Here is a 14,781-nt window from a genome sequence, read left to right on the forward strand (position 1 = left end):
CAGAACACCACCACTCAAACAGCACCAACATTCCACCCAACATTCCACAGCCCAGCACGTTCCACTGACTGTAGCACATTACTACATAAGGCCCATCTGATTTGATGGGCTGGTTTTGTATTTCTTCCGTCTGCTGCGCACCATCTAGCTCCCCGAACAGGAGGAAACACCTGTCAGAATAGAAGTTTGGACTAATCGCCACCAATCACGACCCCTGCTCCCGAATGGCTCATAGCTGCAAAGGGTTAAGTTTTTAGTTTATTGTTTCAAGTGCAGATCTAGCACGCGAGCAGTGGAGCACTGCACAGGGTGTGGCTAACCAGCATTTGGGTTGGTATCTTTTAATATGTGCACAGTATTGTGAGTTGCAGTCCATGCGTCCATTGGGATTAGTCCTTGGGAAGACTGCAAAAGCCATGTTTTGAGAGATTTGGGAAACTGGAGAATTGTGGGGGCATTCCGAGATGATACTGGGACTGAGTTCCAGAGAGTCGGTACGTGAAAAGGGAAGGATTGTTTGCGGGATTGTTGGATGATTTGCTCTCACAACGTGCGTCTGCCACCAGATATGTGTGGCTTAGCCGCCAGGTACGCTGGTGTGCCCCCTGTGACTGCTTTGTAGATGATACATGCAGACTTGAACAGCATCCTGGCTTGGACAGGAAGCCAATGTAGTCTGCATACGATCAGGGTGACTCAGTCGAATTTCTGCTCATCATAATAAGATGTGCTGCAGCATTGTGGACTTCTTTTAAGGGAGCCAAGTGAGCGGCTGGGAGCCCTAACAGGAGGGCATTTCCCCCATTGATGTGTGAGACCACAAGCACTTGCACTGCAGTGCGGAAGTCCTGTGTAGAGGTGAAGGGTTAGTTTTTGGGAAGTGTAGAGATTTGGAGCCAGGCCTTTTGGGCCTTCCTGGCTATGGGCCTGATCATGACTTCGGCGGTAACACCGGCGGTTTTACCGCCGGTGGTGTTAGTCCTACCGCCGAACTCCCCGGCGCTAATAGTGCCAGATCACGAGTTTGGCGCTAATGTTAATCCCCATTCCCCATTGAGCCCATTCGGGAATGCCCCATTCCCCATTGGGCTCAATGGGGAATTCTCGCGCTCTTACTGCCGACGGCTTTCCCGCCGGCGGTAATAGTGTGAACTTTCGGCGGATTTCCCCCCAGCTCAGAGCTGGGGCGAAATCCGCCGAAGTCCTGATTTGGCGGAACCTTAAATCCGGCAGTAATATCGCTACCGCCGGATTTAAGGGTTACCGCCAAAGTCGTGATCAGCCCTATGTGTTTTTGGAAGCGCAGGTTGCGGTCAATAGTGAAGCATAAGAATTTAGCTGAATCAGAGTTGCGGACCAAATCCTTTTAGGCGCATATCATTGAGTCATTGTTGAACAAGTTGTTGTTTAGCAGTAGGCTGATCAGGACGAAAATGGATAGGTTAAGTTTGAGGTAGCCTGTCAACAAACATGATTGGATGATGGCTAGGTAATCACAAAGAAAACTGATGTCCTGTGGGCATTTTACTCTCATGTACAACTAAGAATCGTCCGCATATTGTTGGAAGGCCCTATCTGAATCTTTGAGGAGTGTGCCCAGAGGCTACATGTAAAGGTTAAAAAGGATCAGTGAGAGGATGGAGCCTTTAGAGACTCTGCAGGAGATTGGGAGTCAGTTAGAATGCAAAATGTGCCCATCTGGACGGTCTGTGTCTGCATGAGAGGTAAGAGGTACACCAATTCAGGATAGTATCAGAACACCAGAATAAAAGAAAGTAGAAAATGCTGCTTGGTCTCTAGTTATCTGTCATCACATGCTTGCCTCTCACTTTCCATAATTCTCTCCCCCCCTCACATTTCCTCCAATTCTCAGCCTCATTATTTCTCCATCACTCTACTTTTTGTTCTCCCCTATCTCGCTTCTCCTGACACTCCCTCCATATCACGTCTTCATAGATTTTCTTTGTCTCTCATTCTCTCTACATACAGACTGTCATTCTCATCACCCTGTTCTTCTCTCTTTGCTCAATCTAAGCTCCCTTTCATGTATCCTTACTTTGGTGGCATCTGGTGAATTTTGAAAGTGAAGGTGCATAAATGTTTTCCCCAAATTGTCTGACACACTTGAGCCGGGAGTATAGCTCGGGGGCAATGCGCTCATCTTAGAAACAAGGGAACTGTTGTTTGCCGTATGTAGGAGGCACTGGGACTAAGAAACAAGACACCACTGAGCAACACAGGCTCGATAACTGGTCCCGTGCTTAGACGCTGGAGTCTGGCATGAAGGAGTGCTATAAAAAACAAGTATATTTGTTTTAACTACTTACTAGGGTTGGGATGGTTCTTAGAACATTTTTAAAACAATGGGTTGGAGTGGTGCATTATTGAATTCCCAATAGCCAAGACGAATTCTGGATATGACCTAATATTTGTATTTTCTTTCTCTTTTTTGTCTTTGCTAACAATATGTGTTGACTAAAAGAGATGGTTAGCAGCATTGATGAGGTACTTTGTTCAATTTTTTTGTTCTTTCTGCCTTTTCTGGGGAGGGCTCTTCATATGCTTCAACATGCACGGGTTTCATATATTTTCTTTGCATGCAATTCGTATTACAAAAACATCAATTCCTGTTGTATGTAACTCATCAGTAAATTCTAAGGTCTAATGAACAACACATGGGAGTTCAAATCTAGGAAGGTTCTAGCCAGGAACCAATAATCTCTCTCATGGGCAAAGGACACTAGAGCTGTATCCTTTGATGTGACCATCTGCAACTGGGGAATGGGATATATTAAATTAATTAATTTAGAGTGCTTTTTAGCAAATGTTTCTGCTTGCCAAATAACTGCTGAAACCACAATACAGTATGCTAAACTTTATCTATTTGTATAAGAGAGGATTGTTTGGTGACCAAATGTTTACTACTAAATGTTTCACAACTATTGGAGACAAAGGATTTATTTGTTTAATAATAGGACATGTATGTCAATCTTTCTTTTTATTACCTTTGTATATTCCTTATTTAACAGTATCCTACTCATCCATCAAACTGAATTGTGAATCATCTTGAGAGATTACTGTTTCCCTGGCATTTTCTTCTTTTTGCAATGTATTGTTTATTTTTTACTTCATTCTTTATGGCAGTATTTCCTTTACTTCTTTGATTTCTTTAAAATCCTTTTGAGTTATGAAGGAGAGATGCATCGTGATCATTTCAGAATTCTGTTTTTATTTGATTTACAATTTAAGAAGGGGATGGAATTTTATCAGAGTATCGATCTAATGTCGATTGTGCATTGTTCTTTTAGTACATTCAAATTTATTTCCAGCAAGAACACATTTGAAAGGTTCTTTAAAATGTCATCTTCTTCAGACCCCATCGATACATCCTTTATGGCTATAGTCATAGTCAATTTATGCATAGAAGTCCATATTGTCCCCTCTTCATTTTTACTGTTTGCTTCAGGATCAGTTTAGATTATATTATCAAAAGATTCAGGATAGACTGTCTTTTGGTGGCTTTGTCTATGGTTTTGACATTAAAGCCTGATGTTTTTGAGGTGAAACCCTTCTGGTATATGGAAAAGCATTTAAGTTAGGAAACCTCCACAACGGCATACTAAATGGTCTTGAAAAATTGAGAATGAAGTGCAAATGTGTGAACCCGCTTTCTGGAAATGTCTGGTGATAGATCCTTGGTAATAACCAAAATAAATATAAACTTTTCGAAAACGCAGTTTCCCTGAGATTTTTTAAGAAGGAATATTACTTTGGAGATATTCATTCTTTACTTATATCATAGAACAACTGGATCCTAGATCAACAAGTTGGCGTTGTACTTAGGCCTGATCATTTGGCAGCATAAACAGTGATCTGGAAGGATTTGGTGGGATTTTCAATTATTTATGAATAATCGTTTGTAAAATTAAATAATTACATGGTTGTGAGTGGCTGCTACATATTCATATCATTATTTATTATGTAAACGTTGTCACTTTCTATGTTTAAGGAACAATTGTCACTAGTTAAATGGTTGGAAATCCTTATGTTTTGATAATCATCAGAATTATTTGCTGGAACTGCTACCCCACAGAGACAATCTTTTAGACTTACACCCAAATTACTCCTTAGTACACCAGCCTTCAGATCATTAGTTATCCCGGTTATTCCACTATGAACATCCAAATTAACTTTATTAGAACTTGTATCTATTAAGCGCGTATATGTTTTTTCTTGGGTTGTAGTTCTCATGACCTTCCCCTTTTTAATTGAGACGGTAAATTAGTTAATAGGTTTGTCTGATGTTTGTATCCAATTTAGGAATAATCTAGTAGCCTTAAAACTGAAAGTAAACTGATGTCTGCAAATGTTACCTGTTCCGGATTTCAAACATACACTGAATTCAATGTCTCGCCTCAAGCCGTACTAACTAATTTAGTAAATCTTTTCGCATAGATGCCATCAGTAATAATCCTGCAAATTCGGTTCAGTAATCCATTAAACTCAATGAAAACTACCTCTAGCTACACAACCGGCATGAGCATCATATATGATATGATATTTTATATGTATCTGCAGTATAAGCTGAAATCTAAGAGCCATTCATCAATCAATCTACAAGTAGCTAAGGCCCTGATACCAAACAATGTATACTTGTCCTGCTAAGGAAGAATTAATTTGCCTGTGGTGCAACAGATAATGTTTGCCCAAGAGTCTTAGAGTTAGGTAACATTCAGGCTAAATGGCAGTGACACTATTCCCAAGGGAAACAAGGAATATCACAGTGAATTAAATAAATGATGCTCAATGGTATTGTACCAATGCACAGCAGTTCAAAAGCACAAGGCAATCTACCACTACACCAGTTGCATCAATTACATTCCAGACTAGAATAATCATCTGCATGGAAACATACTAGCTGGCCAGACCAAGTGGGCCGGCTTAAGTCGATAGCATGCCCACTTCCTTCAGCCCATCAGCCCAAGGCTTCCTCAGGCTGATGTGCTGATTTGCTGTGCTTTTCTGGCTACCAAATATGTGATTCACAACATACAAAATGCAGCAGATCTCTGGGCCTTAGTGCACTCTGCTGCTGCTTATACTGACTGCAACAGACTGCTGTGTCGATACACTTGATGACACTTTGCTGCACTTCCCTATCAATTAGCATATACCAACTTGCCTTTAGGACACAATGCAGCAAGTCCATAGTGCCCTTGGCGCCTGTGTATAATGGCTGCCTCGGGCTGATGTTTTGATATATTTCTGCATGCTTCCGGTGAACAAGCATGTGTGTGCTGCTCTTCCAGTCTTCAATGTGCCCTATGTTCCGAGTTCTCTCAGTGCGTGCCAGTACCATGTCTCTGCAGCTTCCCAGACTTCCATGTGTTCTGTGCTTGGAGCTGTTTAAATCCTTGCGTAACTCTCTGTAATGATAATGTCTGTTTTTTTTTAATATAGTAATCCATGCTGGATTCCTCCTTTTAAACACTGAAATATTAAAGCAATAATACCCGTACAGGAGGGCTTTCCTCAGTATCAGTGATCTGGAGATCAATTTTAAGATCTCACAGAAGCTAAGCTTTTAAGAATGTCTCTAGGCCATTACCGTCGGAAACCATTTCCGCCAAAAGATGGCCTGTAAGTTTACTATAGCTATTGGCAACCTTGCGTGCTGTGGACAGTTCTAATAGCTTTTGTTTTAAGGCGAGAAACAACTTGGCAGCTATTTCCCAAGTAAAAATAAACGACCATAAAAAATGGCTAACAAAAATGGGGAGTTACCAACTGGCAGTCCCCTTTTCATTTCCATAGCCATATGTCCCACTGCCCCTTTTGGGGTGGGGCCAAGCCTGACTTGCATATGGTCTTTCCCCTGCTGTAATGGCTTGGCAGGTGAAGATCGATGGTTTGGAGGGTTGCCCAGAGCAATGACAGAGGTAAAGATTAATTCTAAACCTTAAAGCCATCATCTCTTGTATTTTGCTATAGTCACCCAGAGTGGGATGGGTATGCCCAGATGTGGGCCCCTTGCCTGCTGGGCCTAGAGACCCAAGCTACTCCTCACTGATGAGGCCCCACAAGGCCGAAACATGTCTGGGGATGCTAGTGGTCTCGTGCAGAAGGGATGTGGCCTAGCAGTTTGGACTGGACTGGCCCTTTTGCGGTGGGACCAAGCCTGATTTGCATATTGTCTTTCCCCTTCTGCAATGGCTTGGCAGGTGAATAATTAGGTTTTGAAGGATTGCACAGAGCAATGCCAGAAAGCAATTTGGCGAAAATGCATTTGAAAAAAATGCCATTGTGAGAACATCTTGGAGTGAGATGCAGAGAACAGATTCAAATTTCAAAGCAAACACTTTTATTAACGTAAATGTCCGAATAGAAAAACACCTTTCTTGCCCTGTACTATGATGGGATTTCCCTGCCAAACCAAAACTAAGGAAAGTCAAAGTGCACAAGTTCAACTTAGGAATCTGCCTGTGTCCAAAACCTAAACATGCCCTCACAACTAATCTTATACAACGTGTAGGGATGTCAGCAAAAAACCAAATAGTGATCAGCATACAGTTCAGAGCTTGGTCCAGCTCACAGCTTTCTCTTAGCTCCCTTCCCCAAGTGTAAAGCAGTTTGAACAAAAGTCTTAAGATCGCTTTGAATTCAAAGTGATACAGGTTTGGCTAATACTCAGGGTTCCCTTCCCCAAGATATAATTCCTGTGACACGTTGATTTGATGGTGTCCACATATTCTCACAGCAGTCCGTAAGTGGGTGCTTTCAGACTTAAAGGAGAGAGTTAACTGGTTGTAACATTGAAGCTGCACTAGAATAGTCTCATTTGAATGCATATAGAAGTTAGATGCCCCCACACAAATAGGTTTGCCCCTCCCCCACCACCTGTGAAGTTAGCACCTTCCCCAACAGTTGAAAGGTTAGCCCCCCTCAAAATGTAGGATTTGTTGTGCCCCTGAAAAAAAAAAAACACACACACACACACACACACACACACACACACACACACACACACACACACACACACACACACACACACACACACACACACACACACACACACACACACACACACACACACACACACACACACACACACACACACACACACACACACACACACACACACACACACACACACACACACACACACACACACACACACACACACACACACACACACAATACAGTTACGTTTGTACCCTTTCACCATACAGACAAACCCAGGCAGCCACCCATACATTTAAGTGTGCACCCTTTCATCATTCAGTTACACCCAGCAGCCACCCATACATTTAAGTGTGCACCCTTTTACCATACAGACACACCCAGGCAGCCACCCATACATTTAAGTGTGCACCCTTTCATCATTCAGTTACACCCAGCAGCCACCCATACATTTAAGTGTGCACCCTTTTACCATACAGTCACATAGGCAGCCACCTATACATTTAAGTGTGCACCCTTTCATCATTCAGTTACACCCAGCAGCCACCCATACATTTAAGTGTGCACCCTTTTACCATACAGTCACATAGGCAGCCACCTATACATTTAACTGTGCACCCTCTCACCATACAGTCACACCCAGGGAGCCACCCATACATTTAAGTGTGCCCCTTCTCACCATACACTTGACATGCACACTCAACCACCCATACATTCAATTGTGCACCCTTTCACCATACACTCACACTGACAGCTGCCATTACATTTAAGTGTGCACCCTTTCACCATACACACACACACACGCACACATCATGGGGTTGAGGTAAGCCCTTTTACTTCAGAAAGAAAATGTTTCTTTTTGAAGTCACTCCGACTTCATAAAGAAATTATTTCCGAACCAAAATGGAAATAATTTCTTTATGAAGGCAAAGTGACTTCAAAAAGACACAATTTCTTTTTGAAGTCATAGAGCTCCCCACAACCATTGGCATGGGGTGGGAGGAGCCCTCAGACTTCAAAAAGAAATAGTTTATTTATGTAGTCACTCTGCCTTCATAAAGAAATTATTAATATTATGCTGTAACAGAAATAATTTATTTCTGAATGCAGATTGACAAAAAAATGTTTTTTTCTTTTTTTTTAGTCCAAGGGGCCCACCCTCACGTCGTTAGATGGCTCTACGTCTCTGTGTTGTTGTTGTATGGTAAGCGAGGGGGAGCCCGTGAGGCAGGATCAGTAGGGTTGTTTACAATAAGTTTGAGAAACACGAAAGGGAGTAACGAGAGCGGTGAAAATCGAGTGGACACATTCCAGACAACTTTTTAATACTAAATAATAAAACTGTTGGGGTGTTGATCAGAGTTGTACCACAGTACTCATTATAACAATGGCGGCGGACAAAACAAAAAGTTATGACGCGAAATACGTGGAAGAGCTACTGGCTCAAGCATCGTTCTTCTCTGAGGAAGGTGAAGGACCATTGTCTGCAAACTTGAGCAATTGGGATTAACTAGTGCAAATAAAAAAGAGGCTAATACGTATGGAATTACATGGATCTATCATGATTGAGTACCTACGGTCAGGTACCCTACCTACTGGACTAATCGTACGGAACGAACCACATTTATTTCTCGACAACAAGGAGTTTGTCATCCAATGGAGCTATATAGCCAACAAATGTGGCAGGGATTGGGTAATCCTGATAATCGACACGGCAAGAGAAATGACATTAGAAATCACAGGAGACCTAGAAACAATGGGAGAAGCCATTAAAAATTTGGTACCATTAGACACATACAAAAAACGTCTAGAGGAGATTACACCTGAAATGATGGATTTTAAAAGTTTCTGTGGACAGAATCGCACGGATCAAAAAGGATTTGATACATTTTTCACATGAAGGTGCTTATCAATACACAAAAGACGGGTATATACCTCCAGGAGCACAACAACAAAGAGTGTACGGCCAACAAAAACAAAATAGGAAAGGCTATACATCATACAGCTCGGATAGTTTAAATGATGGTAGCTTTCAAAGTGGACAAGGCCAGAGACCATACAGAAACAGGAGTCGACAACAGAGAGGGAACTATCGTAATAGGCGTTCAGAAAGAAGAGGAGGTATGAACAACCAATATAATTCAGGCCCACACCACAACAACCACAACCCTCCACAACCACGGTTTCTTTTTTGGACGAGCGAGAGATAGCGAACCAGTGGGAATTAGAAGAGCGCAGAACTCAGAGCAATCATCCCTACTAGTTAATTTGTCTAGTTATAGTCCCAACATCGTGGGGAAGACAGTTTTGAACCATTGACTAGGTTTTGTTCCTACTACACATTACGACAAATTTCAGACAAGAATAGAGATTGAACAATTACTACGTAAGATTCACCTGAAACAGTACTTTATGAATAAAGAATTTGAGAAAACTGTGAATGAAAGTGGGCTAAAGAAAAAATCAAATTTTGACCCCCTGTAGCTAGTTATACTCCAGAGGCCATAGTATTTGCTAAAAGAATATGGCATGACCTTCACAGCTTGGAGAAAGAGAGCATTCCTTCCAAATTTCAAAATTTGAGTAATGTTGAAAAGAAAGCAATGACGTCGTTGGCTAAAAACCACAGTATCATTATACGCAAAGGCAGATAAAGGAGGGGCAGTGGTCATCCAAGATAGGGAAGCCTATATTGTAGAATGTAAACGACAACTTGGTGACAATTCTTACTACCGCAGGTTAACAGGCGCCCCGACTGAAAGACTGTCCCTTCTCATCAGAGATAAAGTGGAGTAGGCATTTGGGAGAGCATGTGTCTGCAAACAAGAATACAAATATCATATTGTGCCCAGACCTTTGGTTCCGAAGTTTTACACCTTGCCTAAAATTCATAAGTCATTGCTTAAACCCCCGGGACGTCCAATAGTTTCAGGTACAGGGTCGTTGTTGGAACCACTTGCAAAATTTGCTGATAAATTTCTTAAATCGTTTGACTTGAAGATGTTTTCATACATACAAGACGCAACAGAGGTTATAAATTGCATTGAGCATATGACTTTTGATCCTGAAATCCATCTGTTAGTCAGTTTAGATGTAGTTGCGTTATACACGTGTATACCTCAACATGACACACTAGAGGTGCTTGAGAAAGTATTACTTGCCAAGAGAAATATAGGTGTGACACCTAACAGTTTTATTCTTTGGTGCGCCGAAATGGCACTTACCGAAAATGATTTCATGTTCAATAACAAATTATACCACCAGATTCATGGCACGGCCATTGGCTCTCCAGTGGCACCAACGGCAGAGAACCTCTATGTTGAAAATTTTGAGATACAAAACATCTATCAAACCACTAACCCATATTTTTCGAAAATCGCCTTATGGGGTAGATTTATTGATGATATCTTGATAATATGGGAAGGCACGGTGAGCTCCTTTTTAGAGTTTTTTGAATGGATCAACAGACTGCACCGATATTTAAAGTTTACCTGCACCCACAGTTCAGAGAAGATTGATTTTTTGAACATTACGATCTGGGTCGACAAAGTACAGAAAATATTGCAAGTAAAACCATTTCACAAGAAGACAGATCAGAACGCCTTGTTGAGTTTCAATAGCTTCCATCCTTGGCATATACGAGAAAACTTACCGTTCGGGCAGTTTCTCCGGTATAAAAAGGAACAGTACATTGAATTCCACTTTTCATGAAGAAGCCGAACAATTGAAAATGAAACTGATTGTTAAATTGTTAAAAGAGCATACAAAAGATCGATCAATAATCACCGTGAGGCACTACTTGAATACCATCCCAAAAATCAAGACAAGAACGATATTGTGTTTGTGAGCACCTACAACGAAAGATCAAATGAAGTTATTAAAATCAGTAAAAAGACTGGCACATACTTACAGGGGGCGAGAGCCCATTGGAAAGTCCATTATGTGCCTATAAGAGAGCGCCCAATTTGAAAGAACTGTTAACCAAAAATGATATTGCTCAGAAATCGAAAGAACAAATCAGCATCACACAATCTTGGGGTTTACCCACATTAGTAGGACATGCCCCATGCCGCAAATGTGTGAACTGTAAATATACCTGCAGAACAAAAGAGGTGGATTTGGGACTTCCCAAATTGTGGCAACAAACCAGGTTCACTAATTGTAATTCGACGCATGTAATATATGCGGTATGGTGTCCATGCCAGAAAATGTATATAGGCATGACAGAATGGAAAGTGACCACACGGATAGGCAAACATAGGAGTTGCATCCATAACCAGAGCATACTTGCCCCGATGGTAAGTCATTTCTCGATGATGGGTCATGATTTAGAAGAATTGAAATGGCCAGTCTTGTGGCAATTAGAAAGAACAAGTAACACTGACGCTGACTTAAGGAAATTGCAGTATAAGAAACAATGGCTGATTTTCCTAACTGATTCAGCAACCAAAGGACTTAATGAATTAGGCAATTGGAAACACTGACAGTGCATCCACTAATAACAGGACACAGGGACGTGTGGCACTATTGCTATATATACCTATACAGATACAAGGTGACAGATAGTACTGTGTTGGTCAGTTCTATCCACATGCAATTATATGCTGATGGCGGTATGCTTCATGAGGCACTGGGTATCCAGTCTGGAGTGGAGTACAATGAGACTGATTACTGCGGATTGTACCAGGTAGAAAGACCCCGAGTGATGGAGGGCTGTAATTAAAACTCATATGTCAGAATTTTTAGGCTCGAGCAGCGAGTTGAATATGTAGCTGGCAAACCATTCTGGCTTGTCAGCTGGCCACTAATGAGTGATCACAGGAGACAGAGAAGTGTATCCTAGGAAATGCACAGGCTTTTACCGCAATGCAGGGAGGTGAGAATCGAGGTTGCGTTCCAGATGACTGGTGAGAGTTACTCGATGCCAGGGCAGGAAGGAGTTAATGTTCTGAGAAATGCGAGGAACACATGATGTGTTACACGTGACGATACCGGAAGCGTTCACGTGATGTTGTCGCATGAGCGTAAAGAACACTCCACTAGCACCGCGAGTGAGAGCCACGGTCCAGCAGGAGAGAGACGGGATCAATACAGACCGTTACGTTGGTAAGTGAATTCTAGTCCGCTCTGGTAGCTGTGAGTAAATAGTAGACTGAGTAGGGAAACTGCGACTCCCACTCGTGACTAACGGTGGGTCTGGTTGTTTAGTTTTAACTGCAGGAATCCACTTTGTGATTAGTAAGATGCGGCATAGATGAATCGCTATAACGGTATTTGGAGGTTGAATAACCCGAACACGGCAGCAGGATAGTTGGCACCCGAAGCATATGAGTGACAAACAAGGAGAATAAGACCCCCGCTGATACGATGTAATGGCTGTTGTCAAGTGTCAGTATGCTATTTATGGAACTCAGCACAACAGAGTGTGCCATGTAGGTAGATTTGGTGGTGGATTAAGGATGCATTGAAGTGACGAGCAACAGAAGCTTACAAAAGTAAATTTGTCAGTACAGACAGTGTAATCATGTGTTGGTCCACAGGTTTGGTAAGAGGCAAAACATGTTTGTTTAGAAAACGTAATAAGACCTTGGTGTAGGAAGAACAACTAACACACCAAGATTGTTATGGGATGAGGATTAGTTCCATTTTTAGATTGAACACCGTTTGAGTTTTTTTCCTGTTTTGTGTTTTGTTCAGGAATTGAGTGGTCCGACATAGATGTTGGGACTCTCCCCTAAATAACCGTTGTCAAGTGACTTTGTGGAAGTATGACGGGTAAGCCTTAGTTCGGTAAACTTAGGTGCTGACTAGGTAGAACAACAGCAATGTATATATTACTGACTGTTGTTACTTGTTATTTTCCCTTATTTTGTTTCCCCCGGTCAAGAATTGTGTGCAGTATATTTAAATTGTATTATTTGAACAGCACTCAGAGTGAGGTGTTGAGTAGTGTTGAACCAACCATAGAAGAAGAGAGATGGTTTAAGGGTACAGATGGTCCCCCTGATGAAGTTCTAAAGCATTGTGTCGAACTAAATTGTTGTGAACGAAACATGTTGGGCAATTAAGGGTATTGTGAGTTAGTGACAATACATGAAAAACATTATAAATTGAGTTGAAACTAACCCCAGGGTAGCACCGAATGGGGTAGGAATGTACTTAGCAGATGGCATGTTTTACATGAGGTATCCTTTATAAAAAGGGAACCCGTGAGCTACTGACCATTGTGTTTCTTTAGGCATAGTGATGTCCTTCAAAGTACTGTACATTATTTAGTTTTGTATCGGCAGGATGGTACAGGGTTGAGCACAACACAATTTTTTTATGGTATTGTAATTGTAGTTTATGAAAAATGTTGTAAAAGGTTTTTAGGAATTTTTGAAATTTTACATTTTTTTAGATGGTTATATGAGGATTTGTGATTTATATGAAATAAAATTGTGAAATGTTTTTTTGTAGTGATGGTTATTGTGTGGTGACATAGTACCTATTTGCTAAAAGTACTAAGTTGATATGACCTGGGGAGTACAGGACGGGTTAACAAGTGGACGTGTTTGATCTTTTGTTGAAGGATTGTCCAGAATTTGTTCTTAGGAGCCTGGTCATCACGTCGTTAAATGGCTCTATGTCTCTGTGTTGTTGTTGTATGCCCACCCTCCCAGGACATGTGGTGTGATTCGGGGTTCATAGTTAGCCCTGCCTGACCATCATTAAGGGGACATGCCTGACCTCCACTGTTCTCAGCAGGCCTCTTCTTTTTCTCAGTACCTAAGTGGTGAAAGTAACTTGTCTATACTGCTCTTCATTGCCTCTTCCTCGTCTCAGTACTTTTCACATTCATGTATGAAGGAGTCCGGGGAGTTGGTTTGTAATACTCCATGAAGACAGGAGATGGGTTGGTTTGGTCATTTATAGGGAAAGGGGGATTCCATGTCCCTCCTAAGGTGACCCCACTCTCAGTCCCCACATACCCTGTCCCACTTGCCCATCACCAGGGTCGGGATCAAAAAGCGATGGCATTTCCCTGGCCACCTGCACAGAGGATCCATGGGGAATAGGAGGTAGAATACCCTCAGGTTTCTCAAAACCGATTGAAAACTGTCTGGCCTTTTAGCCAATTTTTCACAAAAAGTGAGCTGTATGATGTACCATTTTACCAATTTTTCAAAAGAAATTCTAAGGGGAGAATCACCCCCACTCCACGAGCTCCCATTCGTCTTTACACTCTGTCACTCTTGCTTACCTGTGGAAATATTTATGCTCCTCCAATAAAACAAGTCTGCCCCCCAATATTCGAGAGTCAGACACTACCACCTTCTTTTTACACTAGGTGAAAGATTTAAGCTTTCATAAAAAAATATACTTGCATCTTTTATCTAGCTCAGTGCGTGCTTGCCCGTGCAGCAGCATGATCATCATGTACATGGTGCGTGCGTGGGGGGTTCAGGCCGGCCCAGAGTGCCCTGGGCTTTGTTAAGGAGCTGAGGGGCCCTCAGCATGGCTCGCAGGGTGGGGGGAATTTGTGCTATGCCACTTAGCATGCTCCCACTAGCTATGTGGCAGATATATGCATTATAGATGGTTTCAATTGTCAGGTCTGCTGGTGCAACCGGAGGAGGCATCAGGAGGGCATGCACAGTGCTTCTTGCACCTGGCAGAGTGCTTTGAAATGGACTTGGTACATGCGCCTGAACCTTTGATGAGAAACCTCTGTGATAGGTTAGTGAATGTTTATGAAAAGAATCTAGCCAGTTGCAATTCATAGCTGGAATATTAACGTGCATTTGGGCACCATTGAACAGTGTAATATCGAATGAGGTT

This window comes from Ambystoma mexicanum, chromosome 1p, assembly GCF_040938575.1.
Source record: "Ambystoma mexicanum isolate Mex_15411 chromosome 1p, UKY_AmexF1_1, whole genome shotgun sequence".
In the NCBI taxonomy this organism is placed as follows: domain Eukaryota; kingdom Metazoa; phylum Chordata; class Amphibia; order Caudata; family Ambystomatidae; genus Ambystoma; species Ambystoma mexicanum.